Here is a 7,753-nt window from a genome sequence, read left to right as displayed (position 1 = left end):
AACTGCACACAATACTCCAGATGTGGTCTCACTAGGGCACTGAACAACTGCGGTAGGACCTCCTTGCTCCTGTACTCAAATCCTCTTGCTCTGAAGGCCAACATGCCATCAGTGCCTGCTATACCTGCATGCTTACTTTCAGAACACAGTGAAGGGGGCAATGATTTCAGCAATCCTAACAAAGTCACGGATAGGTACAGTATGCGCTGTCATTGTCAAGAAACATGCAGAAACAGAAGCAGAGAATAAAACTTGCTGCACCATAAATCTGCTACATTATTTCATCTGAGAACTTCTCTCTGCAAAATATAAGCACCTCAAGCTAATGTTAATGGTTGAACTTTGCACCTTGTCTCTCAAGGGGGCAGTGTAGGCATTCAAAGTCAAGGTACTACTGCATATTCATCAATCTGTATCCTCTGGCTCCACCTCCCAGCTTTACCTCAACTTTCCCCAGACCTTAACCAATTATTGAACTTCCACATGATTATAGGGATGAATTAAGGGCCTGTCCCACTTTCAAGACCTAATTCACAACCTTTTTTACTCATGGACATTTTTCATCAGGCTAGAAAAATGCCCCGACCTACTTGATACCACGAGTGCCTACGACTAGCATCACGACCTACCTATGACCTCCTACGACCTCCTACGACCTTGTGACTTCCATGCTGCGAGTGTGAGTATTAAGGATGAGGGGGAAATCTTTTAGGACCAAGATGAGAAAAACATGTTTTACACAGAGAGTGGTGAGTCTCTGGAACTCTCTGCCACAGAAGGTAGTTGAGGCCAGTTCATTGGCTATATTTAAGAGGGATTATATGTGGCCCTTGTGGCTAAAGGGATCAGGGGGTATGGAGAGAAGGCAGGTACAGGATACTGAGTTGGATGATCAGCCATGATCATATTGAATGGCGGTGCAGGCTCGAAGGGCCGAATGGCCTACTCCTGCACTGTTTTCTATGTTTCTATGTTTCTATGAGTCAAGGGCAAACATGCCAGAGGTTGTGAATTAGGTCGTGAAAGTGGGACAGGCCCTTTAGAACTATCAGGGCACCTACCTGTGTCATGTTCTAGAGGAGCTTGTCTACTAACCTGTGTGTCGTTCACTTTAGTTTTCTTGATATGCAGTCAATCGAAACACTGATATCTCTAAAAAACAAACTTTAAATGTTGGCATCACCTGCTAGCTCCTGCCTTAGATGGAATGGAAAATGGCCCTGTGGAATTACAAATAAACTGAGCAAGCATTTACCACACATAATTTCAAGAAGACTGTTTCATTTAAGTGAAGCCAGGCTTTGAAGACTAGAGATAGTTAGTGGAAGAAATGATCACAATAGCTTCCATATGCAGAATATACAAAGATGTGATCACTCTACACTAACTTCCCTGGTTCTTCTTGCTCCTCTCATGACCTTTTCCAATACTACGATCCTCTAACTCATTCTGATCTTCTGCCCAACCCCATCTCTGCCCTTCTCTCCAGCTCCACTCTTCAGATCAGACATGTCCTCCAATCCATCTTTTCCCCAGCCATCTTGTAGGCCCACATGGATTTTCTCCCTGATCAACTTCCATCACCTTTGCCAAGCCACCTCTCTGATCTCAACCACCCATCTCCATTCATCAACACCACGGGCAGCACAGTGGCGCAGCGGTAGAGTTGCTGCCTTACAGCGCTCACAGCGCCAGAGACCCAGGTTCGATCCTGACTATGGATGCTGTCTGTACGGAGTTCTCCCCGTGACCTTTCTCCCTGTGACTGCGTGGGTTTGTCTGAGATCTTCGGTTTCCACACACACTCCAAAGATGTACAGGTTGACAAAAATGCCTGTTTTTTTTGTCCACCTTCGATTTTCCCAGCATGTGCAGCAGTTCTTTCTCAAGTTCAAGTTCAAGTTCAAGTGAGTTTATTGTCATGTGTCCCTGTATAGGACAATGAAATTCTTGCTTTGCTTCAGCACACAGAACATAGTAGGCATTTACTACAAAAGATGTATAGGTTTGTAGGTTAATTGGCTTGAGTTTGTGTACTTTGTATAAGTGTGAATTGTCCCTAGTCGGTGCGGACTCAGTGGACTGAAGGGCCTGTTCGCATGCTGTATCTCTAAACTAAACTAAAGTCAAAAATAAAGATTAACTTAAGTCAAACTCAGAATTGTTGTCACAAAGTAAACTAAACCATGTCCTTACTACCAATTCCCTCCCTTTTCAGTGCAATCTACCCACCAGTACCAAAACTCTGGGATCAACACTCCCCTCCATAGTGGATGATCACAAAGAGATGTTGAACCATGGAGATGTTTTGAAGGATTTGGGCCAAACACAGGCAAATGGGACTAGCTTAGATGGGGCATCTTGGTCAGCATGAATGCAATGGGTCGAAGGGCCTGGTTCCATGCTATATGCCTCAATGACCTGATTGTATCAGACATTGCCTGCAGTAAGCCTGGGATTGCAGAGCTCACTGGTACAGATCTCCATGCAGAGCCTTTGCACATGTAGAAGAATTTCTAGCATGAAGTTGTCATTAATAATTGAAACAATCTTTTGTTATCAGGTCTTAAAGCAAATCATTTTTCTTCACAACAGCATGCGTCATTGAAATAAGAGTAAGTGTATTATCCCAATGCCCTGGCCAAAATGGATCTCACAATCAGCAGGAAGTGAACCTTGCCATGCACAAGTTCGTTGCCTGGTTTCCAAGATCACAACTATGACTATACTTCAAAACAAAATGATTCACTGGCGAAGGGTTGCAATGGAACAGCTGAGCTGTTTTATAAAAGTTCTGTCTTTATAAATGTCAGCCAGAGATCCTGCCTGTGTTGAGAGTGTGATGTCTGGAAGTCACCATTAGGTGGTGGTACAATACACAACATGAGAACAAGATACTATGGACGATACACAAAATTGCTGGGGAAACTCAGCGGGTGCAGCAGCATCTATGGAGCGAAGGAAATAGGCGACGTTTCGGGCCGAAACCCTTCTTCAAACCTGCCAGACCTTCAGACCAGTCTGAAGAAGGGTTTCGGCCCGAAACGTCGCCTATTTCCTTCGCTCCATAGATGCTGCTGCACCCGCTGAGTTTCCCCAGCAATTTTGTGTACCTTCGATATTCCAGCATCTGCAGTTCCCTTTTGAACAAGATACTATGGACATTGTGTAATCAGCAATGATCTAGACCCACCACATCAAAATATGGCTGAAGAAGGGTATCGACTCAAAACGTCACCTATTCCTTCTCTCCAGAGATGCTGTCAGACCCGCTGAGATACTCCAGCTTTTTGTGTCTATCTTCATATTAAAACATCAATCCCTTGCTGTGAGCAGGAACAGAAATTAGTTTAGGACTGTGATTTGCCAAGTCAGTTCCCACACAACTGAATGGAGAATGCCACAGAACTTTGTCAGCAGCAGAGAGGAAACACAAGTGTGATTTCGAAATCACACCCTCTGGGCTTTTCCTGGCTTTTCAGATATCTGGAATACAGACATTGAGGATGTGAGCCATTTTTCACAAACTGATTTTCTTTGGCAATCCAATGTTTTTTATGCTTGGGCAATGTTTAATATACATTCAGAGGGTGACTCTGACAGACTTCTCCTGTGCTATTCTGCCAAATAATTTGCAGCACCCACATTGGCCACCTCTGTCACCTCATAACCCATAAAACCTAAAGTGGGACAAGTCATACTTAATCGCAAGGGGCTACCTATGAAGAAGAAGATATATTCTCAGTTAAAAATGTATAAAGAACACTTATATGTTGGTTCACAGCAAAGCCATGTGGTTATTTTAATTTGGCTTCACCAGCGGGCATTGAGCATTGAGTGCTTTATATTTAATGTCAACTTTTCCATTTGCATTCTTTAAATGACAATGTGAAGGGCAACGTCAAGCACCATTTGCATGATTCCATCGAGTGGCGTTGACATGATTGCTGTTATTTTTTATTGAAATTTGATACATTAAATTGAAATTTGTTCTCTCTGAGTGGACAGCATTTACTGAGCTATGATTATTGCCGATTCCCCACTGCTCTGAGGAGGTGTTGGATGCCTAGATCTTGCAACATCATAGTCCTCATGATGAATGATGATCGCACCTTAAGAATGGTGGAAAGTGATGGTATAAGTTAAGCCTGGAAAGTGTATGGCTAAAGGGCCTGACCCACCGTGGCGATTCTTTTGGGGCGACTACAGGCGACTGCCGCAAAATTTTCAACATGTTTAAGATTTTTCGGCGACAGTGGCAACAATTTTTGCTGTCATAGATTGTCGTAGGTTGGCATAGGTGTTGTCGTAGGTTGCCGCCAGGTGCCGTAGGTGAATTCCATTAAAACTAGTCCCCTGGCAGTCACGTATAGTGTCACCTTAGCGGGACAGGCCCTTTAGTGTGACAGTGGCCCAGCGGTAGAGTTGCTGCCTTACAATGCCAGAGACCCAGATTCGATCCTGACTACGAATGCTGTCTGTGTGGAGTTTGTGCGTTCTCCCTGTGACCTGTGGATTTTCTCCGAGTGCTGAGTGGGAACGAGATTGATCCCTGGGATGGCGGGACTGTCATATGAGGAAAGACTAGGCTTGTATTCACTGGAGTTTAGAAGGATGAGGGGGTATCTTATACAAACATATAAAATTATAAAAGGACTGGACAAGCTAGATGCAGGAAAAATGTTCCCAATGTTGGGCGAGTCCAGAACCAGGGGCCACAGTCTTAGAATAAAGGGGAGGTCATTTACGACTGCGATGAGAAAAAAACTTTTTCACCCGGAGAGTTGTGAATTTATGGAATTCCCTGCCACAGAGGGCAGTGGAGGCCAAGTCACTGGATGGATTTAAGAGAGAGTTAGATAGAGCTCTAGGGGCTAGTGGAGTCAATGGATATGGGGAGAAGGCAGGCACGGGTTATTGATAGGGGACGATCAGCCATGATCACAATGAATGGCTGTGCTGGCTCGAAGGGCCGAATGGCCTCCTCCTGCACCTATTCTCTATGTTTCTATGCTCCAGTTTCCTCCCCTTTCTCCCCATTCCTCACATTCCAAAGGCACAAATATTTGTTGGTTAATTGACTTATGTAAATTGCCCCGAGGATAGATCTCTAGTGTATGGGTAATTGCTGGCCAGCGCAGACTAGGTAAGCTGAAGGACCTGTTTCCATGTTGTATCTTTAAAACTAAAACTAAAATATTCTCCGACAGAATTCCCATTCTCAGTGGTGGAGATTACAGTGACGGCAATTGCTGGCAAAGTGTTTTAAATGACTAGCTGCCGTACTTCCAGAAAATATTACAGCCAGAGCAGGTATGTCCTTAAATTGGAAAAGTTTTAATGAATATAGACTTTACTAGGGTGCATCCTTCTATACTTTATGTGTGAAGATGGTTAAATGGATGGGTTCCAGCCACCATAACCCTTGCATAAAACTGCCAGAATATTTGCTTCAGGCTAAGATTATCCATTATTGTTAAATGAAAGGATTGGCAACACTGACTGTTAAGAATCATACATATGAATTGTCCGCTCATTTCTTGGGGGGGATAGGCACAGTCTTGATGTTTAGTTGATATTTTGACAAACAAGATGATAAGACTATTGAATGGAGATGATGAGGAATTATCCCTGGTAAGAAGTCAGCATTCAGCCTGATTTACAGAGCCTTAAATAATTGGGGTGAGGTTTAGCAGCTGCAATCTGATGTAGTCTTTGTGCAACAACACATTTCCCATTGTAAAGGGCCGGTCCCACGAGCATGTGACTGCATGCGGCGAGCGCGACCAAACCGGAAGTGGGGCCGCGTGGAGGTCGAGTGAGTGACGTGAAGTTCGAGCGAAGTCCGTGGGAAGTTCACCTGACGTACGGCGTAGAGACGCTGCGTATGCCTGTCGAGGCGGTGCGTACGGCGGCGAGGCGGCTGCGGGCCGGTAGGCCGTTGCTGCGCGGAATTTTTGAACACTGTCAGTTTTTCGGAGCCCCGCGCGATGTCGGGACCAGCTTCGCACAACTCCATACGACTCCGGCGATCGAAGTGGGACCGGCCCCGCGAGGCCGTACGGCTCAAGCGACCACGTTAGGTCGTGCTCGCCACATGCTGTCGCATGCTCGTGGGACCGGCCCTTTAGGTCGCGCTTGCCACATGCTGTCGCAAGCTCGCGGGACAGGCCCTTTAGAGCAAGAGGTGCCAATTTTCATTGAAAAGTGCAACACCATCACATATGTCAACAGAAGCAAATTGTGGATCTCCCACTCAATGCTCTGCAATTAATTTCACAATATTTGACAGCATCTTAACAGCAGAAACAATGGCCTATTCAGAATATTGGAATCAGATGGGAAGGTTGGACTGGAGACAGGGCACAGAATGGACTGACATCAATTTGTGTTTCGACTTGTTTTCTTGAGTGTATGCCTCGTGGAGTGGGAGCTTCAGCTGGTTAGAGGTTGCAGTCGGTGCTCATCTTATCTTAGCAGAGAGGAAAACTAAATTACTTTAAAAAATATCCAGAGATTTTTAGTCAGAGAATCAGCATCACGTCATTGTTTGATCAGGTCTTTGCTGCAATCTTGTGTTAAATGAATGCAGGACAATTGACATTTACCCTAGATTTGGCCTTTACACTATTCAGTGCTAGCCTGTATAATCTCACAATCGGAGGTCTGTTGTGGATGGAGCAATGATGAATATCTTTGTAGAAATTACTCCAGACTGGAAACAATGTTATAATTAAACATCATGGGGGGGAGCAAAGTCCAAAGTTTTCCAAAGCTGCGCAGGGCTTGGTGGAGGAAGTGGAGGGGAAATGTGTTAGGCTCCATTCACATAATCGTTCCATGTGTTCTCATCTAAGGAATACTGTGAGAGGTCATGGCACATGGAAGATAGACATTAGGTACATATGCAAAGGCGATCGGTTGCCGTTTCTCCCAGTATGGGATTCTTTGCTCATCGGCCAAACCATTGAAAACAGTGCGAGCAGCTAATCATTGCCGTCAATGCCAGGAGGATGAGGAAACAGTGCGATGAAATGTTCAAGTACATCACACTTGTAGTTATGGTCTACATAGTTACGGCCTACTCCTGCACCTATTGTCTATTGTCTATAACGATATACCTTGCTTGCCTTTGCTATAGGCTTCACACCCACAAGCCACAGCCTACAAACCCTGTCCGGCTACAACTGCATCACCCCAAAAAAATAGCTGTCACTCAATGGTATACTTACCTCCTTCTTGGAGGTATACAATAGCTCAAAAGAAGGGTCTCGACCCGAAATATCACCTATTCCTTTTCTGCAGAGATGCTGTCTGACCCGCTGAGTTACTCCAGCTTTTTGTGTCTGTCTATAGCTCATGTGGAGGGCATATGAGCATAAATTAACCAACCCCATTTATAGCATAATTTCTAAACTCCTACACAGAGGGGGTAGAGAATGTATTTTCATCAACCTTAAGCCCCTGTCCCACTTAGGAGACCTAAACAACAACCTCTGGTGACCTTGCCCGCCACCCAAGGTCTCCATGAGGTCATTGGAGGTTTTGGTCACTCTCCCTAATGGTCGAAAGTGGTTTCCGCCTGGTCGAGGCTTCATCTAGGTTGCTGCTCTTTTATCATCATGATTCAAACCAGCCTCGACTAAATATAGGTTGCCGTTTAAAGAATCGATCATTTTTTAGTCACAGGTCTAGTCGAAGCCGGTTTTCTTCATAGTCGAGGAAGGGTTTCAACATATGCGTGGGAGGTGGT

At 44.9% G+C, this 7,753-nt stretch overlaps 1 long non-coding RNA gene across 1 annotated transcript; it reads right to left on the bottom strand.

The window, feature by feature from the left end:
• Positions 1 to 275: 275 nt before the first annotated feature.
• On the bottom strand, positions 276 to 7,753 carry LOC116971692. Its single transcript, XR_004411559.1, has 3 exons — positions 7,634 to 7,753; positions 527 to 538; positions 276 to 285 (listed from the first exon to the last, which is right to left on the bottom strand). It is a non-coding gene; the product is annotated as an uncharacterized LOC116971692 (long non-coding RNA).

Source organism: Amblyraja radiata, chromosome 4 (assembly GCF_010909765.2).
Source record: "Amblyraja radiata isolate CabotCenter1 chromosome 4, sAmbRad1.1.pri, whole genome shotgun sequence".
NCBI lineage: Eukaryota > Metazoa > Chordata > Chondrichthyes > Rajiformes > Rajidae > Amblyraja > Amblyraja radiata.
Note: the sequence above shows the minus strand (reverse complement) of the source record. Positions and strands in the feature narration are given on the sequence as shown.